Source organism: Lathamus discolor, chromosome 1, assembly GCF_037157495.1.
Source record: "Lathamus discolor isolate bLatDis1 chromosome 1, bLatDis1.hap1, whole genome shotgun sequence".
NCBI lineage: Eukaryota > Metazoa > Chordata > Aves > Psittaciformes > Psittacidae > Lathamus > Lathamus discolor.
Window position 1 is genome coordinate 11,113,126 of NC_088884.1, and position 16,600 is coordinate 11,129,725.

Sequence of the window (16,600 nt, forward strand, 5' to 3'; positions counted from 1 at the left end):
CGTTCCTTTGGAATTAGTTGTGCTTAGCACTTATGAAAATGGAGTTGTGTGTCCTTAATCCAAGTGTCTGTGTCATGTTTGCAGTACTATACAGAAATTATAATACATGTTTGATAGTGCAAGGTTTCCCATGTTACCAGCTATTGTGCTAAGGAATCTTATCCTTTTGCCAAAATATGCTAATTAAGCTTTCGGAGATGTTTTTTTAATGATCTTTATTTTTGTTTTTAAGTTTGGGTAACTAGCTGCAGCCAAGTTCATCTCAGGATCAGTTTACTTACTTATAGAAGGAACTATATAGACATTTGATTGTATTTTTTTCATGTGCCAAAGTGTTCTTGACTTCAAGTCTAGCAGTGTCTGCAAGTGAACATGAAAATTATGTGTAGCTACATACAAACATTTAACATATAAGCATACAAAAATTAAGGTTGAAAAATTGAGTGCTTGCTACTAGTTTTCCATCTGTGGCATCAAGCATGTGTATTATGATAGTCCTCAGTTATATGATCACTTTTATTAATGCATGATCCTTCAGTTTGAGGTAGATACTGCTAACTGAATTGAAAAAAACAAAGAGGTTATGGCTCTGAATGATGTTTAAATGTTTATCTGAATACAGTTTTTGTTTTTTTTTTCAATTCTCACAAGGTTTTCTAGAGTAATCATTAGGAGAATATCTGAATGCTCATACTAATGAGTTCCGAAAATTCTGAGCTAGTAGCATTATCATCACTATAATGCTGGGAAAGCTAAGGCACAGAGGAATTAAATACAAGAATTGCTGCTAATTTGTAGTGTTCTTCGTTTAATCAAAGCACAGTTTTGGTGGGTATAATTTACAGGTTATTTGAGAGTAGAAATCGGTGATAAAAGTGCTAGCTGTAACTTCAGAGCAGCATTAAATTCAGCCATTAGGCTTTTTTGTAAACTTGTGTGTACATGCTGTGGTCCTGTCTGCATTATAGGGCTTTCCTAGTGCAAGATGATTGTGATGCTCTGTTCTCTGAAACACTTGCAGCACTCCGAAGCTGCATTCAAGGAGGCTGAATACAGACGGTAGGTACTGCTTGGTGTTTCTGCATGTAGTCTCCAGAGGCTCGAATTTGGAACTCAGAAAATGAGAAACACTTCGTTAGAGGCCACTTCTTCGATGCAAGAAACTCGCTGCTCTGTGCAAATGCCAGATAAGGACAGAAAAACAAATGGGATATTGCCCAACAGGATGCATTTGTTGTAGACTCCCAACATGACCAGTCACCTTCCCCGTCGAGGCCGCTGCTGGCTCTTTTCACTGGCCTAGGTGCCAGAAGAGGGAGCACAGAGCACGGTGGAGCCCCAGCCTTACCTGCAGTCCCCCCTGCTGCCTCAGGTGGGAGTAGCTGCCAGGACCAACCTGCAGCATTGCTGGGGCCACAGAATTTTCAAAAAATCCATCTTCTAGCTCTTCATACTTTTATTTTTTTTTTCGCTGTGCATGTGCAGCTTGAGAATCAGAAGCTTATTGCTTTACCATGATGCTCAATAGGAGAACTGCCCAAAAAGGCGTATCTCTGATTCCAAGTCTACTCTCCCACAAAATTTCAAGTTCTCTTCAAAGGCTTTTTCAAGTATATTAAGAGGGCTTTTTCTGTGCTTCTGCCCCAGTTTCATGTTTAACGTTCTTGTTGAAAATTGTTTCTGAAAACATCAGCTTGAGGCAGACACCTGGCCTGCAAAAATTAATCCCAACTAGTTTTTAAGTTAAGAAAAAAAAGCACATCTTCAGTTGTTTTTCTTTTAAGGTGCCTTGGAACCTAAAGTCCTATCAAAATTCAGTCTTGAAAACATATTCTGGTAGCTGTTTGGCTTTATTTGCGTTTATAGTCACTATATGCAATGTGATTGCAGAATACCTGTACACTAGGCTCAAGTACAGGAAGTCAGCTATCCTGTAATATGCTTGGCTCATTCCAACATAATGCTAATTACTCAGAATAACACTGCCCAATACAGAGTCAGTATATGAAAGGAAGACAGCAAGTCCTGTGCTTGAAATCCAAGTAGCAAAAAATACTCCTTACAGTGGTGAGTTTGGTGCTGGCTTCCTCCTGGCTGGACTTAGGGCTCTGAGTAGCTGAAGTAGTTGTGTCAGGTACCTGAACTGAGCCTTGGGTAGTATCTGAACTGTATCCTTTTGGTATCCCTTTGCTACTTACAATCCAAGACTGTAACAGTTTCATCAACTATCTGGATGTCCTGGAGGAATTCCCTGAGGATTACTCTAGTTTGCTAATCTCTGTTTAAGGGGTTCTGGTGGCTTCATTGCTAACAAAGGCTTAGGCTAGTAGGTACTGTCTGCTACTTTTTTTATTTGTTTAATTTTTAAGAAAGGACTGCCTGGTGAATGGCTGGTGAGCATAATGTCAAAGAGCTTTTTTTGTCCTGTCTCTGGTACTACTAGCTTCAGATAGGTGTGAGAGTGAGAGCTTTACACAGTTGTCTGCTTTATTTGTCCTTACCTTGTCCCCATGCCACCCTGAACAAAATCTGTGCAACATGTATTATATAAATATGATTAGAACATAGAGGGCTGCTGCATGGTCACATGCTTCTTATTTGGGGAAGGTGGGGACAGACCACAAAAAAAAAAAAACAACCCACAAACCATCAAATCCCCAAAACAAGCAAAAACCAAAACACCAAAACACCCTCCCCCCCCCCCCCCCCAAAATAAACCCTCCCTAAGGCTGAGGGAGAGGAAAGGCTTTCCAGTCACTTTTATATGATTTTCGTAAGCATGATTAATGTAGAACTGAGCTTTATGGCTTGAAGTAAATAATACTGTTCTATTAAAAAAAAATGTTCATTAAATACTCCATTGGGTTTCTGGATGTTATATTGAACATTTGTTATAGTGAAGGGTCACCAAAAATCTCCTTTTTGTTGGTGTTCTTGTCCTGAGAAAGATGCAGAAAAGAAAACTCTTGGTTTTGTTTGTTCTTGCTGTTTTCAATGGCAAGTTGCAGTTCCTGGGTGTAGAAGTCAGTGAAGCTGACTCCTATATGCCTGCTCAGCGCCAGGTAGAGAGAAACAGGAACTATTCAAACAAATCATTGAAGCAGCTTCAGTATTCTTGAACATCTTTTCATGGAAAGTGGGCAGATATGATGTTTGCAAATTTTTGAAGGAAAAATTGGCAGGATTTTAGATGGCTGTTCAGGTAGTCCAACAGATCTTTCCCTGCCTTGGTAGATGACAAAACACCACAAAAGATACACCGTGTAGTCACTGGCCTTCTAAAAAGCTGTCGTGCACACTTCAAGACCACAGCAGTCCAGGTGTCTTGAAAATGGGTTGTCCTACCTGATGAAGGAGTTTATTAAGTTTCCCCTTTGTCCAGTACCACGGCAGAGTACTGCTCGCTGGATGTCAGGAACAAATTTGAAAATTACCAAAAGCAAAACCACTGATTACCCAATGTATTTTGGGTTAATTTGTTACTGCCTTAGTAAAACTTGATGATCTTACATAAGGCGTATCAATAAATATTAAACACCACAGCTGAATAAGCACAAACGAAGTTATGGGAAGTTTAACATTTGGAAAAGAAGTAGTAAATAGGCAGGCACACGAGCCTGGGTGCGGCAGGAGGAGAGACCACTGCAGCCAGCTATCTAGGGTGGCACATTTTGAGCGTGAACTATCAAATGCAGCACTGTACCAGCCTCAACGAGTGTGTTGTTCTTTGTGCTGGTGTCTTCCACGTATCAGTCAGAGAACAGGAGCTCTTCAAGTCAACCAACTCTGGTAGCTTCTTCCAAGACTTGAACTCAAAATACTGAAAAGAGGTTTGTGTCTATGTGTAAGTCTGTTGGAACTGGAGTCCAGGCGTCAAGTGGCATTCCTTGGAAAATGTTGGCTGATCTCTCAACATGAATGGCGTAGTATTCTGTGTAATGTCTTCTGGATGATGAAAGTAGTCAGGACTTAAGTACTGATAAATAGTTCTCTTTATCATGCTTCATGCATGTCAGAATTAATTGGACAAAGCTGCTGCCAATTCAGTACTCAAAGCAGTAAGTAAAGATACTTGCAAAGAAACTCACCAGCTGAGATCGTATTCTGCAGCAGTGTTGCCAGTTAATTTTTAGTAAAGGTTTGCTATTTAAAAATATTTCATATGTATCTTGATCTCTAAAAATGACTTTTCAGCATTTTTGTAGAGCTGGAAGAAGGAAGTAGATTGTTAATGTTAAAATACAGTCTTTTGAATATAAGATACAAGTTAGTTTGGCTGTATAAACTGTTACAGTGTTTGATCCCAGAATTTAGCCATCCTAAGCACTCTTCTTCATCTTCCATGATGCACCACTTAGACAAGAAATAAGGGTGTGTGGAGAGGAGATGGGAGAATTGCAAGCAGCTGATACGTGTGTTTTTCCTTTGCACATCAGTCACTTCTGAAAGTACACTGCAATTTCAGTACAACTTAGCAGTGGTTTGCACTATATATTGTTTTAAGAACATTTTATACTTTGCAGTGGTTATTTAACTTAGAGGCACGAACAATAAAGTTTTGTTATTTGAACTTCTGCCTGCTTGATTGTAATGAAAGGAGCAGTACGAGCTATGCAAACAGATTTTATTGAAGTATAAAAACAGAGCCGGCAATTTACACAGTCTACAGAAATGACATGTCATTACCACAAACTACTACAGGAAGTAGCTCTTGAATTGTGTGCCAGATTATGTATTAATTTAAGACTTTGCTTACCCAATACGTAAAATTAATTGGGCACAAAATATTCCATGCACTTTAAGAGCCCTTTAAACCTTTGGAGAAGAAAAATCTAACAAGACAACTCCTAGCTCTTATATTGGACAAGCTCAAATATCCTCAAAATACAGAATATAATGTAACTTAGGAGGCACTTTCGTGGGATCGCCTCTGAGTCATGAACATGGTCATGCACAGTATCTGTTTCTCCTCTTAACTAATGGGGTATTTTGTTCTAGGAACAACTGAGATTTTGGGCAATTCCCTGGTGCTAAAAACGTGAAGGTAAATAATTTACATAATGATCTCACCAACCTAATACAGTAGTTGACTTGCCGAGCTAGTAGTTCATAAGTTGGTAGCATTCTGACTAGCTAGTTCCTGAACAACAGTAATTGCTTCATCCTGCAGCAGAGTGGCTTTTTACAGTTACACACAGAATGCTCAAACTGATGTCAAGTTCTGGAACCACTGCTAGTGGTTAGGTAACTTTTTTTTCTACAGTTAGTTTAATATAACTTAAGCTGGTGCTGCTTCCAAACAGAAGTGTATCTTCTACATCCATCCTTTTCTTGTTTTCTCTTGGTGTTAGCCTTCGCACAGCTGTACTGCAACCTGGATAAAGTTTACTTCAGCTGGAAACTTACAGGACAAAAAAGTTAACTTTTAAAGGGACTTGCTAGCTAAGAAGATTCACTGTGTGAAGAGCAGCATAAGTGCAAGAGAAGGTGGAAATAAGTATCAGGGAAAAGCAGGGTCCTTTTCCTCTATTCCACTTCCATAGGCTCCGGCATGCACATCATTCAGTTACAACAGCAGGGCGAAGCATTGTCCCTCTTGTTCACACTGATGGGAGAGTTGAAGAAACCTGAAGTGGAGGCAGTCGGGTGCTGCTACGAGTTCCTTGTTGCTGTTTAAAAGGATGGTGAAGTGGTGGGTCTTCTGATAAATATTTCCTCTACTTTGCTTAGACCAGTTACCACAGGCATTTTGAAAGGGGCACACCACCTGGATGAATAGTTAACTGTACTCTTTATTTCTTTTTCAGGGCAGGTGGAGTACAACCGTCATCTTGTGGTATTTACAAAAAACCCCAGAAATAGAAAACTAGCTTTCATTTTACATGCAGCATGTCCATGTGTGATGGACACAGACAATACAGAAATCAGTTAGATAAAGCATTTTGGCTGATAACAGTCCTGTTATATTTTCCTTCTGTTGCCTGCTTTCAGCCTGTGCTCCAAGATGTACTGCGTCCAAAGACCTGAAGTTTGGAGTCCACAGGCCTTAGGAATGGAGGGAAGTTGACCCTAAATATCCATAAAGAGCCATGTTTGCTGAATATTGTCGAGACTGAGATTTGGAAATTAGTTTATCTCTTTCCCTCTTGAAGAATGTAAGATAGAACCTTCTGGATTGTGGCAAATCTATATTTAGATTTTCTATACCGAAATACTTTCCCCTCTCCAGCACTGCCCCCCCCCCCCCCCCCTTTATTTTTGTGTGGACAAACTTCAAGATAAAAGCATAAATGAAAAAAAATCCACATCTAAAGCAGTGCAAATATGGGATATTGCTGGAATGGCTATGCTTCCTGCATGTCTTCATATAGATGAGAGAGACAGAGGACATACATCTAGCACAGGCTTTGTTTTGGTAGCATTAAGGTTTCCAGACAACATAAAAACTGAATACTGAATTGCTGAAGCACTGCCTTGTCTACCCTTGATTCTCCAGACTGCTGCCCCCTCTACACCCATTGGTTTTAATTTCTGGTAAATCTTAAGCATTTCAGCCTTCTTTCCAGCTTTTTTTTCTGCCTCCTCTCTGCAACACTTTGGTACTGGAGCTACAGCACATCAATCTGGAGATTCATGACTCCCCCATAGGTACTGAGGGAAGAATGGAATTGCAATTCATTCCAAATTATAATTTTATATTACAAACAGTAAAGTAATTGAAGATAGATTTTTAACTGTTGGTTTTCTGTTAGAAACCCTTCACTTTCCCATGTCAACCATATCAAACCTATGCTATGCATTAGAAAAGCAAGGGGAGAGGTAGCTCTTCTAGCAGCTCACAGTGGAAGTTTCACCCCTCCAGTGATGGAATGGGTTGGGCTGGAGCCCAGAATAATGCAGCATCATCAGCCCCACCACCTTCTGTGTCTTACTTCAACAATGAGGTGTTTGGCATCTGTGGAATAACCCAATGGCTCATAATATGCTACAGTTCCAGTACAGGTATGAGCCTTGAATTGCTTTAAAGCCTTGGGAGGCTCCAGAAGGACAACTCAAATGTCGCTGCCTATAAAGTAAGAAGAAATGTCATGCAGTTTAGGCCTTGGAACAGATTCAGAGTAGTCAAAGTTAAGTAAATTCATGTTCTTCACTGAAAAAAAACTCTTTTTTTTTTTTTTCATATAGGTCATTATAAAAAATAACCTGTATTTCTTATGTGAGGTAGAGCAAAGGGTATGGAAAGCTGAGAATGAAAATGAAGAAACAACTTATTTATTCCTATTCTTGGAAGTAAAAATTTCATATTTTAGCTACAGTGTCCATACTCTTCCAGACCAACTCTTGTACTTCTCACACAACTGAGAAATAAAGCCCTTAGTGTTATGAGAGAATTTCTCTTTCACTTAACTGCATTTTCCTTCTAAACCAAGTCCTGGTTCAGCATTTCATATAAAATCAAAAGAGCCAGATGCTTCAGATTTGCTGTTACTGAACTGGGAGGGCTGCAGCATGTTTTTCTCTTAAGTGTAGCCATTGATACCTCATGCACAGTTGACATCCACTGAAGTTTTTAATTTTGTGTGAAATGCTGAAAATCCTTTAAATTTCTTTCTTTTTTCCAAATAGCTTCTTGAAGTTTTATCTGTTTATAATGCTAGAATAATTTCGGGAACAGCTGATTATTAACTATAGCGACATCGATATATTAAACATCATTCTTTAACTCATACCAAATTCTGTTTTCACACGCATTGCATTTTCCTATTTAAAGTAAACTTACATATAATCTAACAGTATGTCTTAACTTTATATTTGTGAAATCTTCAATACCATGATGGGATTATTCATGTATAAAGGTGTGTATGCAGATAACTGAAGGAGCTTGGCTTAATGCAGACACTTCCTGGTAGAGATTCCTACTTGTTACCTGCAGAACCTATGATTTCCAATAAGATGTGACATAATGATTGGGGGGAAAAAAGAAAAAAAATGGTATTATTATTTCTTTTTCTTTATTTACAGCTGAGTTTAGCTATAAAATGAAGTTTGAAGGTAATTATAGCCTAAATAACCACCTAAAGTGGCTAGCATGGTTTAAGCGAAAAGACCAAGAGTTTTTAAATGGCCCATCTCATGAACCTGGCTGTTTTTCAGTGGCGGAGGGCCATGCACAGCCTGTATCCAGCTTCTTGCTACAAAGCCCCAACTTGGTATCCTTTACCATTCATGTTACAATATTTGCTGATGAAAGAACAAAGGGAACATTCTGCACTTGAAAAGCAACCCAGCTTCCAAAGGAATGGAATTTCTAGTCTGAAGGAAAAGGAAAATCTCAGCCTGATGAAACAATTATTGTCAGGCCTGGACAGTATCCAGCTAGTAGGTGAAGAACTTTAAGCATACAACCCTGCCCCAAATACTCCTGAGATTTGGCTGCAACCCTTGAAAAAGCTGTCTAGTAGTCAATCAGCAGCAGCGTATGCAATCTGAAGTTAGATTTCTATCCTGCCTTGTGCAGAGGGGCAGGGTAATTGCCCTGGAACAGGAACTGCAAGCTCAGGAGTGTGGCCACTCAGTCCGCTGAAAAAATCTTGTGCAAAAGAGGGCCTCAGAGCCTTTTCAAGCAGAGATTCTGCTGTGTGTAGGTGTCTATTTTATTTGGGATATATAGCATACAGTGCTATCCTGATTGGTGTTTATATCCTTTTACTTAAAGTATGATGAGGAATCCTCTTCATGAGGAACAGTTCTCATCCTCCTACTTCAAATACATTAGCTGGGAAGTTACAGCTTTCAGTGAAGAAAAGCCAGGTTCTGCTTTCAGTGATAGCCCCCAGCTGTATTCACCTTGTGGGCTGTATGCAGGCCCTATTACTCAAGCTCAGAGACTTTTTCCCCTTTTGCATAGGGTATGAGGCAGGGAGCACCTCAAGTGTCTCTCAGGGACAATGCTGAGGCAGAGTGGCCTGCTGTGGTGAGTTTTAGACAGGTAGTGAGATGTTTTCTGTTTACTAGATGCTCAAGATGTGAATATGCCTCCACAAGTCTTCTCCAAAGACTACTTTTCACTCAGCGTGACTTAGAAAGGCTGGCTCTGATTGCCTCCTGTGCAAAACAGGAGCCTCAACTACCTCCGGAGGTGACATATTTCTGATAAATATTCAGTCCATCATTATTTTAGAACAAGAAGGTATCAGAAGTTTGAACAGCACAATTACAGACTCAGAGGCTTATGACATCAGCCTTAACTTCAGAAGGCTATGGCCACATTAAATGGGCAGGCGCTGTGAACTGGCAGGAGTTTTCATTATTGAATCAACCTGAGACTGTTCTCTGAAGTCCTCCCTCAAGGAAGCAGCTCTAAGCCTCACTATATCAAGATCTCTTGGGCACATAAGATCAGTAAGGAAGCTCATTGGCAAGTGAAATACGGCAGCAGGGAGTCATCTCCAGCACTGTTTCACCTGGTAGCTGATGAAGGTAGCACCTCTCACAACAGACCTTAGCACCACAATATTTCTGACCTCCTCACACTTGTATCACATTTCTCCTCAGGATATGTTACAAGCCATTTGCATCAGCGCCACAGTATTCCTCAGAGCTACAATTGTGTTAAAGAAGCCTTCTCCCTAAGATTCCCTGTGGCAGGTGATAAAGATATTCAGATCTTGAAGGCCAAGTGGGGTTTCTGCTGTCAAGACAGTAAAAGTGCAACACTTTATTTTAGGGAACACCAGGTTCCAGACACATGTCAGCGCTCGAAGCATGGATTAAGTGCAAAAAAGCCAATGACAATTTCTTGACACAGGTGACTGATGAGTCAACTACAGAAGGTGTGCTGTTGGACCTGTTACTCATGAACAAACCGGCTGGGGGTGTGGAGGTTGAGGGCAGTTTTGGCTGAAAGCCTGAGATTGTATGGTTTGAAATGCTGAGACAAATGAGCAAAACAAATAGTAGAATTGCCAGGCTTGACTTCTGGAGAGCAAATTTCACCTTGTTTGAGGATCTGCTGGGCAGGATCACATCAGTTAGCTGCCCCTGGGACAGCTGCCCGATCTTCAAGAGCAGTCTCCTTAAAACAGAATTGGTCTACTCCAAATCACAGAGAGATGAGCAAACATGGTACGAGGCCAGTATGGATGAGCAGGACACTCAGCTGACCTGAGATACAAAAGAGAAGTATGTAGAAAGTAGAAAAAGGTCCAGGACTACCTGGATGGAATATAGAGATATTGCCCAAGTCTGCAGGGAGGGATTTGGGAAAGCCAAAGCTCAGCTGGTGTTGCAATAGCAAGGAATGTGAAGGGCAACAAAAAGGCATCCTATCAAAATGTGAGCCAAGTACTCTATGTGGCAGGGGGAGCTACTGACAAAAGGCATGGGGAAAGATGAAGTGGTTAAAGCCTCTTCTGCTTTTTATTGTTTTGTTTTGCTTGTTTATTGTCAAGATTTGCAGTACAGAGACTGAGCACTTAATGCCAGTTGGATTTACAGAGGTTTGTGGAAGCAGATGGGATGCACATGAGGGTACTGAGGAAGCTATCCCCTGTCAGTGTGAGTCTGCTGTCCATTGACTTTGGTAGGTTATGGTGATTGGGGAGGTCCCTGGTGGACAGAAGAAAAAGGCAAATTTCAAGAAGGCTGAGAAAGAGAGTCCAGGGAACTACAAGCTAAGCAGTATAACCTCAACCTCCTGTAAGATTTTTCCTCCTGGAAGCTATTTCTGGGCTCATAAAGTGCAAGAGAGTGATTAGAAATAGGAAATATGAATTTACCAAGAGCAAGCGGTCGCTGATCAACCTGATTAGTTGATCATGGTAAGGTGACTGGTTTTCTGGACAAGGGAAGAGTAGTGAATATTGTTTACCTTGACTTTATCAAAGCTTTTCCCAAGGTCTTTAGTAGTATCCTACCAGTCAAAATAGGGAGATACGGACAGAATAAGCAGATGATAAGGTGGATGGAACACTGGCTGAACTACCAGGCTAAAGAGGTTGTGACTGGCAAAGTCTATCTGACAGCTGGTTGCTAGTGGCAATCCTCCTCAGGGACAAATTCTGGGGCCAGTGCATTTTAGTCTCTTGACTGTTGATGCTCACTATATAGGAGAGAATGCACTATCAGCAAATTTATGGATTATACCAGCCTGCAATGCTGTAGGGCAGGGCTGTTACTCAGAGGGACCAGGACAGGCTGGAGAAATGGGTTGCCAGGAGCCTCACCAAGCTCAGCAACGTCAGGCAAGAAGTCCTGTATTGTACATAGGATAACCACCTGCACTAGTATATGTTGGAGGTCAACAGACTAGAGAGCAGCCTTGCAGAAAAGGACCTGGGGTCCCAGTGGACACACTGACCATGAGCTGGCAGTTGGGGCAAACAAGGTCAAAATCATCCTGGATTATATTAGTGACATATAACCAGCAGATCCAAGGAAGTAATTGTTCCGTCTATTCGGTACTTGTGAAACTGCTTCTGGAGAGCTGTTTTGACTGCCCAGCACAAGACATTGACGTCCTGTTGTGAATACAGGAGTGTTACTAAGATCACACAGGTTGGGGTACAAGCATATGAGGAGATTGTGGTGGGGTGAGTATAGAGAAGAGATCTAGACTCTTGGAGATTAATGCTGGTAGGGGAGGAGCTTATTGACTGCATGTAAGGGAAAATATTTTCACTATTAGGATGGTCAAATGCTGGGATGGGCTTTCAGTAGATGTCCAGAACCTCATTGAGCAACCTGCTTTAGTTGGATCTGGTTTGAATGAGAAGTTGGACTAGCTGCCTTCCAGGGATCACTTCCAACCTGTCAATCAGAGGGGCAAGGCAGAGGCCCGTGGATGGAAATGGTTTGCCACTGTGGATCTTTCTGCCCTCAGAGATCTTGAGTGCCAAAGGTGAGGCACCTACACATTTCAACAATGAAAGATGGCAGCTGAGTTGTGACTTTGAGAACTGTAGCTTTCAATATAGAACCCTAAAATCTGTCTTAATCTCTTTTTTGAATCTGGCTCTTAATACTGAACTTTGTAAAGTATGGATCTATTTTTTTTTTTTCAAAGACTGCACACTCCTTAACTGAAGACATGAAGAGAATGATTAATAAGTATTGCTATGAGGGACATTTTCCTTCCTATTGTTTATCCTAACATGAGATTGGAGATAGTAGGAAGTAGCAGATATTTTGTAGTGGCCCTGTTGTTTTCAGGACTGTAAGTTGTTTCCCTTTGTGGGTTTCTTATCTGCTTAATAGTTACTGCATACTTGTCTGTAGGTACCTATCATACATGTCTGCAATTGGCATCTTTTGGAAGTTAGGTCATGGTTGTCTTCTATCTGGTGTTAATTCCCATTTCCAAACACTCTGTTTAACTTTAGCTTTAGTAAAACTATATGAGAATGGGATGTTGCTGCACTCACAGTGTTGTGCAGGGCTGTGTGTGGAGCTGTGCATTACAAGAATTGTATAAAATGAGAAGCTAACTTACGTTAGTGTCTTTCTGTTAAAAATTATGCACATTCTAAACATAGTGCTAGGAAGAAAATGTCATCTATCTCCTTACGACTGTGATCAAATTTTATATATTTTATAAGAAACAGTATGAACCTTCTTTATGTCTCACTAAAAATTTAATATACATGAAACATATTTTACTGAAATATCTGACTTTTCCTTCTCCTGGTGTAATCATTCACAATTTTGCAAAATAGATAGGGATCTCTGATTTGGCAGCAGCTTCCACAGGTATAGGTAACAGGACAGATACAAGAGGGTGGATAATCACAACTGTTATTGTGAAGAAAAATATCCAGGATATTTTTAACCATTGATAACTAGCAAGTATTACTTGTATTTTGTCTTAAATCCTGCATTTAATCATTAGTTTGATAATGCCTCTTTTTATATGACAAAAGAGTTAGAATATAAATGCTCTTCTCCTTTCCTCAGTAGTATGTTAACAAATCCACATACTGGCTCATACCTTATTAGATATGGGGAAGGGAAAAAGAGGATTTTCCAAATGGGGAAAGGAAAAAATATTTATCAGCTTTCAACACTTGGATTAAATTATATCATGCTCTGCAAGAAAAAGTATCTATCTCTTCAGGTTTGGGTTTTTTTTTTTTTTTCAGGAGAGGTTCTATGATCCAAAAACCATAACATATTCAGCACATATAATAAAAGTGTTACTCACGTGCTGGTCACTAGAATATGCTTCTGCAAAAAAGAAGTTATGACTAATGAGTCTCCCCTCAGTTAAGAAAATAATTTCTATTTAAATAGCTTTGAAATGTCAAGATCTTAATCTTTTAATAAGTGATAGTTTAAAGCCTATGATACAATCTGAAAACTATCAAACATACAATCTTCTTAATGTGCCAGGACTTTGATTACATAAAAATATGTTTGGTTTATGGGGAATATTCATAAATGCTATATATATATGTGGTATGTATATGCACAGTATAAAACATAATTAAAAAAAAAAAAAAGCTCCATACTTATGGAATACTTTAAAAACCCAAATAATTCCTTTCTAATTCTTTTAATTTTATTTTTTTAATTAGTGCCTGGTTTGGGCATATTAATTTCTGCCATGGTGATGACTCAATGGGATCATCAATAATTCCTCTACAATGAGAACTGGAAGATAGTCTATTACTTGATCACATCCTGGAATATCCCTAGCGTTCAGTCAAACTTGTTGAATTTCTCTCCTGGTTTAAAAGCAGCTGATAGGCATGGAGTTATAGTCAATGGGGATCTAGTCAAAACAGTCAATATTGTCCAGAAAGTGAGTCAACTCGTTTTAAAGCAGGCATCTACTTTTTGTCAAATGAATCACACTCCAGACTCCATTGATGTAGATATGTCAAGCTGGATGAGATGGATCCCACCCTTACAATCCCAAGATGTTTCTGCTCCCTTGTTTGAAGTGAACTGAAGCACCTGCAAACAAAGTTTGATGTGCATTTTGCATTGCAGTTGCAATTGTGACAACTGCTGTCTCAGCCTTTCTGAGTTAGCTGTAAGTCACCAGCTTGGCATTGCCAGCTGCATTTGTGTGCTCTACTGTACCTGAGCTATTCATGGTCCCTACATGAGTTACTGGTCCTTCTCAGGAATAGAGAAAAACATGGAAAGAATGGGTCAAAGCTACAGATATGCTTTAGATAAGAGAGAGGAAAGATAAGTCTGAAGGATCAACATGTACAGTAAAGGAGATAACCCTGAACCTCTAAACCCTTTGGCTTATTCCATGTTGTTTTCTGCAAACGCTGTGCCCTTTTTTATCCCTATCCCCTCCGACTGGGTTGTTTATCTAATATCCAGTTCCATGTCTTCCCTTACAGGTTGATGGCAGGTAGGGGAAAATGATGGAAGAGTAGATGTCCCAGAGCAGTGGCATACAGTTAGTAGCTCCTTATAGCCACCAGTGCTGTGTTACGTTACAGACAGGGTAGCCCTTAATGGCTTTACCTTGCTGACTGGAAATCTGCCACAAGCACGTGGAGGAGGTATGACCAGATATCCTCCGCTGACTCTTGTTTGCATTGCATGAATGAAGACTAGAGGAAGAAATTAGCAGAGGCATGAAATGTAAGGAATTCGTGTTCCGTGGGGGTTTTTTTGTTAATCATCTCTGAAGTAGTATGACATCTGGATGGGAACTACTCTTTCCTCTGTGTTGTGTCAACAGGCAGGTCATGATAGGCATGTTTCCACCCCCTCTTACTCCAAGGCTGAAATCTTTGAGAGAAGTTACTTGTTCCTCTGCCCTGCATCCCTCTGCATAATTCTGAATGCCCTTTGTCTGGAGGAAGTAACAGCCCAGCTCAAGGTGCAGAAGCTTTCTTAGCAGCGTGGGAGGAGAAGTGGGAGTGGATTTCACAGAAGCCTCTGATCAGGAAGCTGCCCAAGCAAGCTGGTGGGGAATGGCTGCATTCCAGGGGAGTTTCCTAATTGCTGTGCCACCGAGGCGTGCTGGGGAGCATATCCTGGCCAGTGCCAAACACTTCAGCTGCCTCTGCCCAAGCACTTGACCAAGGGATTGTGCTTGAAGGCTGTTTCCAGATTCAGCCCCACAGGTGAGGCAGGGAAGGAGCTTCCTGTTGTGGGAATCTCATTGAGGCTGAAAGAGTGAGTAAGCAGGTTTCAATGGCTGTCAAAGACTATGATTCCTTGCCTAATGGCAAAAGTTTAGGTTCATAGGGACGTAAGTATTTCAGTACCAGCAGGTACATCACTGGAAATTGTGGAGCTCTGCAGTGCCTTTGAACCTTCCAAGAACTGGTGCCAAATAACAAAGATGTCTGATATCTTTCCATTGTGCCCAAAATAACAGGCTAAAGCAGGTTTTACACTTGCAGGGATGTTTTTTCACTGTGAATTGAATAAACTGGTTTTGCAACTGTAAGAAGGTGGTGTGCTACTTGCCTCTTCCCTGGCCTTTAACTAGTTGCAATTTGAAAAATGTTGTTGTACAATGTCCTTAACATGGGCTTTATCCTATTTACATGGTGATATCCAGTAAACCACAAATATTGATGATATTTAAAGATTATTTAATTTTTAAAAAAATTGTTACTGTATATAAGCAAAACTTAACATGTTCTTTGTCCACAATCTTGTCTATTTGACAAATCTGTCCCATTCCCAGAAACAGATTTGAAAGCTAGAAAAAATGGCAGGGAATGTGAGTGTGCATCTTTGCTGACTGTCTGTCTATATCTTTATGGAATTAATTTTATGAAGACATTAATTATTCTATGAAGACAATTAATTCTATGAAGGCAGCAGCTTGCTTACACTAAGTAGGTAATTTTATGGGTAGAACAGAGCTGTTACATGCATAGTAAAAAAGGCATGCAAAGTGCCAGTGTTTGAAAAGGAAAGTCAAGTTCAAATAGGAGAAGTGTCATAAATTTTAAATAGTGTGACTACCAATAGTATGCCCGTCTTTGACTCAAGATGTCAAACATGAATTATCGCAGGTATTACTGAGAGTCTGTGGTGTTTGGTAGACATGCAACCAAAGTAGATAGATAACCTAGCAGCTTCTTCTGCCTCTAGAAACTTTGACTACATGTCCAACCAAGACCTATTAAAAGGAGAAGTTCTCACAGCAAACAAGCTCTACCTTGCTGTGCTGTATGGGGAGACACCACACTTCTGCTAGATGGACCTGGTGGAATAGCTGATAACAGTAGGCTACTGTTCTTACATGGCCAGCTTCTGTTTTGGTGAGACACGTACCCTTTCTGACGATGGATAAATCTTAGGGCTGAGTTGCCTTTTCCACCTTTGTCCACCAACAGTGTATTCATCTGTTCTGAGCTTCTCACCTTTTGCCAGTCTGCTCTAATACCAATTCCTGTGTCCTGTTCCCATTCCCTCAACTAGCCAATACTAATTTATTTTATCAGGTTGTTCATCTGGGCCCTAATCTCTTTGTTTAGTAAAAGCTTGTCCTAGGAGTGAAAGGCTCTGGTCTTCTTGCCAGTCACTTCCAGTTCCTCTGGTAACATCCCAGTCCTTATCTCTGCTTTTACCTAGCCAAGCCAATGTTCAATTTGCTCCCTGCAAATTGAGATGA

The 16,600-nt window shown here is 40.4% G+C and overlaps 1 protein-coding gene and 2 long non-coding RNA genes across 3 annotated transcripts in view; all 3 read left to right on the plus strand.

Moving 5' to 3' along the window:
* LOC136003282 (uncharacterized) overlaps positions 1-16,600 on the plus strand; it is a 69,121-nt gene that overhangs the window by 5,911 nt on the left and 46,610 nt on the right. The gene's annotated exons all lie outside the window — the stretch shown is intronic.
* On the plus strand, positions 1,026-5,537 carry LOC136020040 (uncharacterized). Its single transcript, XR_010615185.1, has 3 exons — positions 1,026-3,830; positions 4,999-5,044; positions 5,352-5,537. It is a non-coding gene; the product is annotated as an uncharacterized LOC136020040 (long non-coding RNA).
* Positions 9,380-9,744, plus strand: LOC136006885 (uncharacterized). The gene is made up of 3 exons (XR_010609304.1): positions 9,380-9,480; positions 9,556-9,648; positions 9,728-9,744. It is a non-coding gene; the product is annotated as an uncharacterized LOC136006885 (long non-coding RNA).